Genomic DNA, 13051 nt, shown 5'->3' with positions numbered 1-13051 from the left:
CTGGGGTCTGGAGAATGGTGGCCCTTTTTGCACAGCTCCACTAGGTGGTGCCCCCGCAGGGACCCTGTGTGGGGGCTCCGATCCCACATTTCCCTTCTGCACTGCCCTAGCAGAGGCTCCCATGGGAGCCCCACCTCTGCAGCAAACTTTTGCCTGGACATCCAGACATGTGCATACATCGTCTGAAATCTAGTAGGAGGTTCCCACTCCAATTCTTGACTTCTGTGCACCCAGAGGCTCAACACCATGTGGAAGCTGCCAAGACCTGGGGCTTGCACCCTCTGAAGCAACAATCCAAGCCATACCTTGGCCCCTTTCAGCCATGACTAGAGCAGCTGGGATGTGGGGCACCAAGTCCCTAGGCTGCACACAGCATGGGGATCCTTGGTCTGGCCCACAAAACCACTTTTTCCTCCTAGGCCTCCAGGCCTGCAATGGGAGGGGCTGCCATGAAGACCTGTGACATGCCCTGGAGACATTTTCCCCATAGTCTATGTTGGTGATCAACATTCAGCTCCTCATTACTTATGCAAATTTCTGCTTCCAGATTGAATTTCTCCTCAGAAAATGGAATTTTCTTTTCTATCACATTGTCAGGCTGCAAATTTCCCAAACATTTATGCTCTCATACTCTTTTAAAACTGAATGCCTTTAACAGCACCCAAGTCATATCTTGAATGCTTTGTTGCTTAGAAATTTCTTCTGCTAGATAACCTAAATCATCTCTCTCAAGTTCAAAGTTTCACAAATTTCTAGGGCAAAATGCTGTCAATCTCTTTGCTAAAACATAGCAAGAGTCACCCTTACCCCAGTTCCCAAGAAGTTTCTCATCTCCATCTGAGACCACCTCAGCCTGGACTTTATTGTCCATATTGCTATCAGCAGTTTGGCCAAAGCTATTCAACAAGTCTCTAGGAAGTTTCAAACTTTCCTACATTTTTCTGTCTTCTTCTGAGCCCTCCAAACTGTTTCAACCTCTGCCTGTTTCCTAGTTCCAAAGTCACTTCCACACTTTCCAGTATCTTTTCAGCAGCACCCCACTCTACTGGTATCAACTTCTGTATTTGTCCATCTTCATGCTGCTGATAAAGACATACCCAAGACTAGGCAATTTACAAAAGAAAGAGGTTTAATGGACTTACATTTCCATGTGGCTGGGAAAACCTCACAGTCATGGTGGAAGGCAAGGAGGAGCAAGTCACATCTTATATGGATGGCAACAGGCAAAGAGAGAGAGCCTGTGCAGAAAAACTCCCATTTTTGAAACCGTCAGATCTCATGAGACGTATTCACTATTGCAAGAACAGCATGGGAATGACCTGCCCCCATGGTTCAATTACCTCCCACCAGGTTCCTCCCATGACACATGGGAACAGTGGGAGTTATAATTCAAGATGAAATTTGGGTGGGACACAGCCAAATCGTATCAGCTATTATTTCAAGTTTTTGGCCTTCTCTTGTTTCTATGGAGAAGTCATTTGTCAGTTATACTTTTGCTTCTTTTCAGATGGACCTTTTTTTCCATGCTGGGTGATTTTTAGATCTTTGTCTTTGGTTTCCTTCGTATTTGCTATGATATGGCTAGATATGTTTTGTTGTTGTTTACTGCACTACACACAGTTAAATCTATGGCTAGAAGTCTTTTATCTGATTTAAAAAATTTTGGCCATTATCTTTTCAAATTTTACTTCTGTTTCATTCCCTCTTTCTTCTGTTTCTGTGACTCCACTTAGCCACATTTTAGACCTAGTGATATGCTAATTTTCTGAACGGAATAAGATGGTTCTGTTAACTGGCATTTGCTACATATACTCTCTTCATGTTGATTTCAAGCTACCAACTATTTAACAAGGAGCTCAAAAAATACATGAAAATTACCAGTTAGTTCTTATTAGCTGGTATAAGCCAGTCAATGCATCACTGGTTTAACTTTTGTATTGAGTCTCACATGTTAATTATGTACTCTTTTTGTATTTTTCATCTAGTTTTCTTTATGTTATTAGAATTTTTCTATTAATCTATTTCTAGTTCTCTAATATTCTCTTCAGCCTCATCAAATCTGCTTTTATCCCATTAAGTTCTTAAAATTATTTTTTATTTTGATAATCTAGATTTTCCACTTAAGCTTTTTAAAAATAAGAATTGCAGTTCCTGATTACATTTTACATCTTTTAATTTGTTTTGTTTGAATATATTAATCACAATTATATTAAAAGTTATGTATTGTTGTTTAGCTCTAATATTTTCAACTTCTTTGAGTGTATACCAATTATATTTTTTCTATTGGTCATAACTTCTGGTATTCCTGGTAATTTTGGTTAAATTGAATCTATTGTTAAATAGAAAACATTTAATATAAAACATTAGGGATGTTCTGAGTGCTGTTATCTTCTACCAAAGATGATGAATCACCCTTTCCTCAGGTGGGCAACTACAGTAGGATGAAATACTTCTAGGGTGAAATACTTCAGTGTGATTGGGGAAGAGCTGTTATGAGACTGGGTTGCAGTCTTTGCTAGGGTCTACTTCTGTTTTGTCACGATTCCTTGGTAGCCTTACATGTGTTCCAATCAAGGACCCAGGTGTTTTCAGAAGTTCTTATCTTTGGTGGGTCCTGAACTCTAATTTTTTTGTTTGTTTGTTCCTCAGTCTGATAGCAATGCTAAAACTCTGCTCCGTTATTCAGTGATTCTTCTTTGCTTCTTACACTCTTGACTTATACAGTTTAAGCATTGGGCAAATACCTTGAAGAGAAAATCACCAAATATTGAGCTTATTGTATGTGGTTTCCTTCTCTCAGGGATTTTTACCACTTAACTCCTAGCTATGTTGGCATCCCTTTAATGTCTTCAATATCTGTCTATTTTGTATTATATTTGGATTTCTTAATTTTTCTTGGCAGAAGTGTTGGTCTGCTTCAGGTTACTCTGTTAAGGTCACACACAGAAATCCCCTCTAATTGTTGTTTTATGAGAGGCAGAGTAACATACAGCAGCAACAGCTCTGGAATTAGAAAGTTAGATGACCCATTTCTGGCTCTGTAATTTACTAATTTTCAGAATGTGAACCTGTTTATTTCACCTTTTAGTGACCAAATTTACAAAGTCATATGATTGTTGGAGCTGACATTTTGAGGATAAAAAAGAAGAAAAAAATAAATAAATAATTACAAAATGTGATTATTCCTATGAAGGAATTGCAATTCTGCATCATTGACACCTAGGTAATATTATGGATATGGGAATTGACAGCATCTTTTATGGAAACAGAAGAAAGAAGAAGAGATTCTAAATAAGAAGTAAGTGAAAAACTGTGTGAGTACAGCATCCCAGAAGGTGGGAAAGGAGAATATTGCCAGAACTCAGAGGTAGCCAGCCCTGTCAAATCCTGCTATGACATGAAATAAGATGGGGACAAAAAATGGACCACAGGACTTAACAACATGGGAATTGTTGGAAACCTTGACAAAAACAGTTTCAGTAGATTTTTTTGTGAACAAAACCAGATAGCAGTGAATTGAAAAGTTAAGTAGAGATAAAGAAAGGGAGATTGCCTGTTGAGACATCTTTTTCAAGACGTTTATCCTTGAAGAGAGAGCAGGGAGTATGGCTATGCTTGCAAAATCTCAGCAGAGTATCTTGGAGGCCTGCCCCATTTCATCTTATAAGCTGCAGAGTTCCCTCAATCTCAATCAGGATTTTGTTTTTGTCTTTCCCTTATGTTTTCCGGTGAGCCCTTCCTTTTCTTGCCCATTCATACAGCTTCTCTTTCTCTTTTCCTTGTGGCTGATGGTACAACTCGTATTATCTTGGCTGAGGCTTCTCAGTTTTTAAGAGAAGTTGAGTCCTATTTTATTTCTTAAAATAATATTTCAAATTGTGGTTACTTTAGACAAATTAGGTGACATCTAAAAATCTTCTGTTTATCTAAACTTTTCAAAGTATTATAATAATCTGTCCTAAAAGAGTATATCAAGTCTAAAAAATCTTGCAGAGTTTCAATGTCGGATTCAAAAAAGATAGCAGGAGAAGCAGTACGGTGGAGGAGAAAATCCACAAGACTGAGACCCAGAGACTCCTAAGTTCAAGTCCATGCTCTGTGTGTCATCTGGGGCAATGTATTAATCTTAATTTTATATAGTATATATAGTGATGTATATAGAGAGTTATATGTATTTATCTATATAGATATGTTATAAATAAATTACATATTTCTATATAAAATTTGTAGTTTTAAATATAGTCATTCCTCAGTATCCATGGAGGATTGGTTCCAGGACCTCCATGGATATCAAAAGCCCAAAAGCTGCAGATACTCAAGTCCCTGATAGAAAATGACATAATATTTGCATATAACCTATGCATGTCCTCCTGTGCACTTTAAATCATCTCTAGATTACTTATAATACCTCATATGATGTAAATGCTATGTAAAGAGTTGTTACGCTATATGGTTTAAAGAATAGTAACAAGAACAAATGTCTGTACATGTTCAATACAGGAGAATGTTTTTTCTTGAATATTTTTAATCCATGGTTGGTTGAATATACAGATACAGAACTAATGGATACAGAGAGCTGACATTATGTCTTTGATTTATTTATTTTTAATTATATATTTATATGTGTGTACAGACATGTATGTATATCTATATGTATATTTGTATCTTTATCTGTATCTATCTATATCTATCCTTAGAGATCTTTTAAGATGATTTGATGAAATAAATATTCAAATATTTGCCAAACATGTAAAAAATATTTGTTTTTTTCTTTCCTCAGCTCTCCATTTCTTTAGTTAGCAACACATCTTTGTAAAAAGAAACATCATTCTTTTTTAATTTTTCAAATTTCTCTTGTTATTGAAAGTATCTCTTGCTATTGACAACCCTTTTTTTCTATCTTCTAGACATCATTCAGTTAAATCAAATCAAATTAGAAAAGCCTATTTTGCAACACCTTGGGTCACACAGTAGCCTCTCTTTAAAACACGTTTTTCCTTTCACCTCATAGGCTGTTTGCTGACCCCGCAGTCCGAAAATTGATTTCTTTCTCTAACACTGCTGCTAAAATTGTATCAATAACTATTGAATAGAACCAGCCTTTCCTTGTCACACTCACCTGAATTTTACTTCTCTTCCTTAATACCGTATAACCTCTACCAAATTGCTCTGCATTTCATATTATCTTCTGAATTCCCAACTGCTCAGTCCTATGTGTTTTAATTTAAAATATGTCGCTGTCTTTCATGTCCCATCTACAGGGAAGACCACATAATTTGTGGGGCCCAGAGCAATGTGAAAATAGGGCTCCTTGTTCAAAAAGCAGGAAAATAAATGCAGTTACAAATAAAAGCTATAAAGATTATCCTTTGAAGGCATTTTATTACTCATGAAATGCAATGAGGAAAAGGTGATGTTATCTAATCACAGCACAACAGAACACCGAAAAGGTCAGGGAACCCTCCTGGTGCTGCTGCACATAGAGCCCCTCCTGTCTCCTGAGGCCCAGACACTGCAGCGTCACTGTTGTGAGCTGGGCAGCCCGGCCTGCTGCCCGCAGTGTGGGCCCAGCCTACTTCCTCTGCTGCAGCACAGGCCCCATCAGACTTCACTTACAAATCACAAGCTCAAAGAAAAATTAGTAAGAATTTCAAGTTGGTTGCAGCAGAATGTTAAACCAAGTGTGGGGCCCTTCTGAGAAGGGCCCAGTGTGACTGTCCTATTGCCTGCCCTGAAGCCAGCTGTGCCGCTGCTGCAGCCTCCTAGAGGGTTGGGAGAATCTAGCCATGTTATGTCCAGCACGGGCAGGCCCTGGACTAAAGCACCTTTCTTTTTTTGTAGTTTGAAAGAACTAGAGTGAAGAAGAGGTCCAGGACCCACAGCAGCAGAGACTCTTTTTAGTAACATGACCTTGAGTTTGTAACATTTATTTCCTGCACTTCAGTTTCCTTATATGCAAAATAAATGTTCCTTCATCTGCTAACAAAGTGACAGGGGAGGAATGAGACACAAAGATGAATAAGACATGACCTCTACCCACAAGGACATCCCAATCTCTCAATGAAATCCATACCCTTACCAGTGTTTATTACTTTAATGATATAAGATGGGCGACTTCACAGAGAAAATGGTCTTACATCTGAATCCAAATGAATGAAAACCAGTTTGCATAGTGCACAACAAGGAGAAGGACCATTTTCAGGCAGCCCTTGAATAAGCATAGAGGCAAAGGAGCAGATGTAGTCAGGAAATGTGAAGCAGGTGGCAAAGGGACAAGAAAGAGGCAACAATGGATACAGTGGCTGGGTCACAGGGCCTGTGGCCTCATGAGGAGTTTGAGACTAGATCTAGGGAGCTCTTGGGAAGGCCTCTAGGCAGAGAAATGCCACAGGACTTAGTCTTGTTAGAAAGACCACTTTGCCAACAAAGGAAAGGTGAAAAAGCTAGCAGTAGGGAGACTGGGGTCCCGGGGAAATGCAGTATGGGGGTTGTGATGGTCAGTTTTAGGTGTCAGCTTGATGGGTTAGGAGACACACACATGGCTGGTAAAATATTATTTCTGGAAATGCCTGTGAGGGTGTTTCCAGAACATACTGATGTTTGGATTAGTGGACTGGGTAAAGAAGACCCACCCTCACCCAATGTGGGTGGATGCCATCCAATCAGCTAAGTGCCCAAATACGACAAAAAGGCAGAGGAAAGAATGCTTTTCTCTTTTCCAGGGCAGGGATGCCGTTCTTTTCCAGCCCTTGAACCTCAGAACTCCAGGTTCTCTGGCCTTGGTCTCCAGGACTTGCACCAGTGCCCCCTGGGTTCTCAGGCCTTCAGCCTCTGACTGAGAGTGACACCATCAGCTTCCCTGGTTCTGAGGCCTTTGGACTTGAACTAAGCCACGCTACTGCTACTGGCATTCCAGAGTCTCCAGCTTGTGGACAGTCTGTCATGGGATGTCTCAAGCTCCTGATCACGTGAGTCAGTTCCCCTAATAAATCCCCTCTCATCTATCCATAGATCTATCTATCTCCTATTGGTTCTGTCTCTGGAGAGCCTCGACTAATACATGGGTGAAAAAGAGAGTCTGAATTTAGACATGTACCAATAGGATGCTAGAGTAGCAGTGATCACTGGAAATAAGGGTCAGGAGCTCAGGAGGATGATTAGGGCTGAGCACATAGAATTTGGGGCTGTCAGAAGATGGATGTGCAGCTTACAAAGGGACAGTATGAAGGGTGGGACCAGAGAAGATGACCAAGGGGGCAACGCAGAGAAACCCCAGTGTTTAGGGAACAGACAGAATCAGAGAAACCTGAAATGTTACCGAGAAAGAGATAAGGGAATGGGGAATGAGTAAAGGAAGAAGAGAGAAAGAGAGGGGGCAGAACTCTGAAGCTATTTTCTGGGCAAAAGAAGTGAACAACAATGATCCATGAAGAACCAATGCACTGTGGTGGATGGGGAGGCAAGATGCCGGGATGAGGAAGTGAGCAGCTGGATGGGAACTCATGGAGCACCTGCCACCTGCCAGGCACTCCTCCAGCCTTGGAGTTTCACACTTCATCACCTTGGCAACGGCCTTCCAGGGTGGGCACCATCATGCCTATTTAACATGTGAGGAGACTGGGAGGTCAGATATTCAGAAGTTTACTTAAGTTCCATGCTGGGGAACAGCAGAGTGAGAATTCTGGCTGCACACATACACCAAGGGATGCAGTCCCCACTCCCCATCTCATGCTGCCCATCTCCTCGAACATGGCAACTGTGGCCAAGGGCCAGGTGCAGCGCAACCCTCTGGGACTCCTTCCTCTGCCCCATCTCTGGCTCCTAGTAACGCAGAAAGGCTGGGCTAAAGCAGAGCTAAGAGAGGCCAAAGGACCTGATTCTGGAGCCTGACCCCCAGGGCTCAAATCCCAGCCCCACCACTATTCACCCACTGCAGGGTCTAGAATGTAGGATTATCAGTCTCTATAAATACACTTCATATGTGTGCATGCACAATGCTAGCGTATTATCAGTATCTATGAATTTATTTCAATCTCCCAACACACATATGATGAAAGCACAAGCAAAGAAGCATAGGGATGTCAAGGAGCCAGCTGCAGTGTAGGCGTTCGCACCTTAGCAGCCGGAGCACTGCAGAGCCTGTGCTCGTGGTTCTGGCTAGGCCCGAAGCCCCGCCCTCATCACCATGATCCGGACTCAGAACCTGCCTGTGCCCTGCGCTAAACAGGGCCCTGGTCACTGTTCACGTTAACCCCCAGGACCAGGTGCAGGGCCTGCCCCCCCCCCCCCCCCCCCCCCACCGAAGATCCTCTACACATATTTTATGGATTAACCAATAAGGGAAAAACAATGTGAAGGTCAAAAGCCGAACCAATTTATCCTTTCCAGACCCAACCGGCAGTTTTTCCCAAGAGAGACAACAGGTGCCGGAGAATCTCCCCAAGCTGTGATCAGCCTTGCGGTTTGCTTTTGTCCTTGAGGAATTGCTGCCCTCTGGCCCAGGCCTGGGCCGACTGCGGGGCTTTAGGCAAATGTGGAAACCTCTGAGTCTCAGCTTCAAACCTGTTACGTGACCTTCTTAGTGGAACTTGAAGCTGGGGCAGGGACAAATTCTAACTTCAGGGCGCCATCTGCACACACACGAGTTTTTCCAATATCGGCATCAGATTCCTTATGGCCTGGGCACTTTGTGCCCCTACACGTTTCTCCCTGTCCCCTCTTAAAGTTCCTAGCCCTTTAGACTTGGGAACTGAGCTGCGGACTGGGCAGGAACTCACCAAATTTGCAAGGCCTATTGGGGTTTTCTCTGAAACTCCAGCCTCCAGCAAGAGCAAAGCCCACCTGCTGTGGCCTCAGCTCCGTGGGCAGCCCCGCCGGGCTGGGGGAGCCCTGCTAGCAAAGCGGCGGAGTCCCCGGGGCTCTGAGTGGGGGCTTCGGGGCCCTCTTCTCTCTGTTATCTCCTATGGGTTGATTTGGGGTTGTGGCCTCACGCTCACTGTTCACCCTAAGCCCCCGGCACCTCCACTGCAAGCAGTCAGCAGGGACATGTGGTTCTGCTCCAGCTACACATTCCTTGGGCCCATCTTCCTGCGCAGCGGCGTCTGGACTCCAGCAGGGTCGGCCATGGTCTCTCACTCTGCCATCTGGAAAGCAGGAGAGCTCCTTCTGCAAGCACTTACTGAAGGGTGTGAGGACGAAAAGGCAGGCTTTGGGACCACACTAACCCAGGATCCTCCTTTTACTAATTGTGGCTTTGGACGAACTTTTCCACTCCTTTAAGTCATGGTTCTCTTCATTTCCAAGATGTTAAGCATAATGTATGTAGGAATTCCTAGGAGAGAGCCAGGCAAATCCATAAGAGCTGATAAATAGTTGCTGCTATTTTGCCTGAAGAGAAATAAATAAATGGACAATAGTCTGGATTAACAAGGTGTTGGGAACCCCTTTGTCTAATCTTCACACTTTATTTTGTTCCTCACACAAAGACACTGAGTCCTACAAGCTTTACACATTCTGACCAAAATATAATTTTATTTAAAAAATCAAATTATGTGTTTCTTTTATCTCGGCATTATAGAGCAAATTTAAGTTTTCCTATTAAATACCTTTTAATATTTAAAAATATTTGAAGTGTAAGCATTGTTTAGTCTCTTTACAGAAGGGGAAACTGAGGCACAGAGAAGTAAATATGTACATACTGGACAAGCAGAGAAGCAGTAGCCAGGGTGGTGAACTCGTTGTGTGGGGAGAAATAATTTGGATTTGAGTTACGAAAAACACAATGTATTGACTCACGTTTTGAACAAGCCTGGGGTTAGGGCTGCAGTCACTTTGTCTGTTTTCTTCTTATTGTGGATATTGATTTTTTTTTCAATAGAGAGCTCCAACTCATTAGCCTAAATCTCTTTGTTGCTCAATCGATTCAGGAACAACTGGGCAAGCCTACGGAAGCCATTTTGTACATTTCCATTTTATGGGAATGAAGAGGGAAACGTGGTAACTTGGAATAAGGATGATGGCCCAGGGTAGTAGGGAGGGCAGGTTTTGAGCTCTGTATGGTGGACTCTCACTAGCCTGGTCTGAGTTATGTGAACTATTCAGTTCTAGAGAGAGGGATTCAAAGAACGACCAGGAGAGTACTTCACTAAAAACCGTATGAGAACTGGAGACTGAGGGAAGTCTTCCATGGGGTCCAGCATAATAGCATTGCAGGAGCTTGGTCGGAAGTTCTTTTGCCAGATGGGATGCTTGTTGAGCATATTGGAGTGTCAAGGGGAATGTGAGAGATTTGGCAATGGGACACAGAAAGGATTACTCACCACCCCCTGCCTTTGAGCTGTTTTACAACTCTGTAAATTGTGGGAAGCCGATAATAATGCAAATGCTTCTTGCCTATAGAAACCCACAACAATTGTGTTCAGTGGAATGCAATTAATTGTTTCCCTGTGGATATGCCCTTTGCATCTAAGTTAATTGCAACATCTCTTCTCTGCCTATGCATGTGTGATACTTTGATTCTGCTTTGAATCAGTTGAAAGAAACATCTTAGTCATTATTAATAAGTAAGATAGAATTGTTAACAAATGTTCTTTTTATATCTGAATAGCAGACATGATTATGTCCTCTTTAAAAAAATAATATTTTAACAGTTTCGGACGTCATGGAGTGCAATGCCCAGTGGACTCATCAGACAGAGAAGGATAAAATTTGTTGCCAGAAAAGCAAGTGCATCTCGCAGGTGCCTTCAGCCCAGGCATCTCTTTTCTGGCTCACAGAGGTAAATCCCAAATGGTGATAGAACTGTAATTTTGCTCAATGTCTTCTTCTCTGTTTTTTTTTCCCCTCCCTCTCTACTAATTTGGGGTTTTTGTTGTTCTTCATTTACTCCAGACAAGTGATTCTACATTGGTGGCAGCAACGACTAGTACTTTGCCTGACTATTTTGGTGATCTCTCTAAAGTGGATAATATAAATCTATTCTGTGTTGATAGAGAATTTGGATTATAAATCCTTTGTCTGTGTGTCATTATTTCTTTTTTTGAGTTCAATTCAATTAAGAAATGCATGGTAACCAGGCAGAAGTACAATTCATTGAGATATCGTGGAAATCAAATATATTTCTACTAAATAGAGTTAATTAATTTGGAGTGAAACCTTCTCTCTTTTTTTTTTTTTTTTTTTTTTTTTTGAGATGGAGTTTTGCTCTTGTTGCCCATACTGGAGTGCAATGGCATGATCTCGGCTCACCACAACCTCTGCCTCCTGGATTCAAGCAATTCTCCTGCCTCAGACTCTCAAGTAGCTGGGATTACAGGCATGTGCCACCATATCCAGCTAATTTTGTATTTTTAGGAGAGACGTGGTTTCTCCGTGTTGGTCAGGCTGGTCTCAAATTCCCAACCTCAGGTAATCCACCTGCCTCAACCTTCCAAAGTGTTGGGATTACAGTTGTGAGCCACCATGCCCGGCCACCATCTCTATTCTTTAGTCTCAGCTCCCACCCTCTACCCCACCCATTTCATCACTTGTCCAGGGATGAGTACATGACTCAGGCCTAGCAAGAAATACTGCATCCCCCAGTGACTGACTTGGGGTGTGCATACACCCAACTAGAGCCCATAAGGAACCATGAGTCTATGCAGGACCTAAGAAAGAAGCACAGATCTTCTGCTGAATTGTATCCAAGTATCCTCACTCTGAACTAGCTGACTGACACATTCCCATCACACGAAACTTGAGAATGAAGGGCACAGAAGAATAGGGCTAAGAGACTGAGGGAAACTGAGTTTTGTTGACATCAGCCAAGCCTCTGCCTAACTCAGCTGCCTGACGGCAACTCTAACCCCAGGCTTGTCCAAAACATGAGTAAATATGTTGTGTTTTCTGTAACTTAAATACAAATGATTTCTCCTCACACAAGGAGTTTGCCACCCCTGGCTGCTGCTTCTTTGCTTGTCCAATATGTACATATTTACTTCTCTGTGCCTCAGTTTCCCTATCTGTAAAAGAGATTAAACAATGCTTACAGTTCAAAGATTTTTAAACATTGAAAGGTAATTAACAGGAAAGCTTGAGTTTGCTCTATAATGCTGAAATAAAAGAAACATCACATAATTTGATTTTTTAAAATAAAATTATATTTTATTTAAGTAAATTGGGCTATGAGTCCAATTCACTGGGGTGGGAAGACCTACCCAATGTCAGTCGTCTATCAAACGGACTCTCACCAGACACTTAAATCTGTGGGTGACAGATTTGGACTTCCAAGCCTTCAGAACTGTGTGAAATGAACTTCTGTTCTTTTGAAGCTACCCAGTTTACAATATTTTGTTATAGCAGCCCAACAGGAAAAAACAGTGGCACCGTGGCCCTTCCAGGCAGGACACTGCCATGTGGTGCAGATCCTCATCCTCCTATTCCAAAGTGCAGGAAGCCTGTGCCACCCTTGGGCAACCCCCCTCATTCAGCCCAGCACCCTCTCAGCAACTCCCAGATAACTTTTTATCCCACATGGGAGCCTGCTTTGAGGGGTGTAAAAGCACTTTTTCAACTTCTATGTGGGGTCAGAAAACTGAAAAACGATTAACAACCCCCGCCCCCTCCCAGACCAAAAGCCTTAAACTTTCTAGACAAGAGGAAGGCAAAATTCCCTTTGCGTCCTCTGCAGTCTCCTAGAGAGAAGATAGCAATGAGTAGCTTGGTAAATGGTCCTACCCCAGCTGTGAATTACCTAAGGCAAGGTAAGTGGGTAGATCAAGAATCCTTACAGAGGGAAGCCACATCCTCCGTCAATGTCCACTCACATCCCTCCCACCTGAGAAGGAGTAATAATCAACCCCTCTCCAGACCTCATTCTTCCCAGAAAAGGCCAGACTCTGACTCTCAGGGGATTAGTAATAAGAAAACTGCTAGTGTCCCTGAACTAGCTCCCTACCTCTCAGTGGACATCCAAACCTGTCCCTGTGACCCCACTCTGGCATGCAGGGATAATAGAACTTCCTGATGAAAAGGCTCTGTCTTTGTTTACTGCTTCTGTAACAGAATACCACAT

This window comes from Chlorocebus sabaeus, chromosome 9 (assembly GCF_047675955.1).
Source record: "Chlorocebus sabaeus isolate Y175 chromosome 9, mChlSab1.0.hap1, whole genome shotgun sequence".
NCBI lineage: Eukaryota > Metazoa > Chordata > Mammalia > Primates > Cercopithecidae > Chlorocebus > Chlorocebus sabaeus.
Note: the sequence above shows the minus strand (reverse complement) of the source record.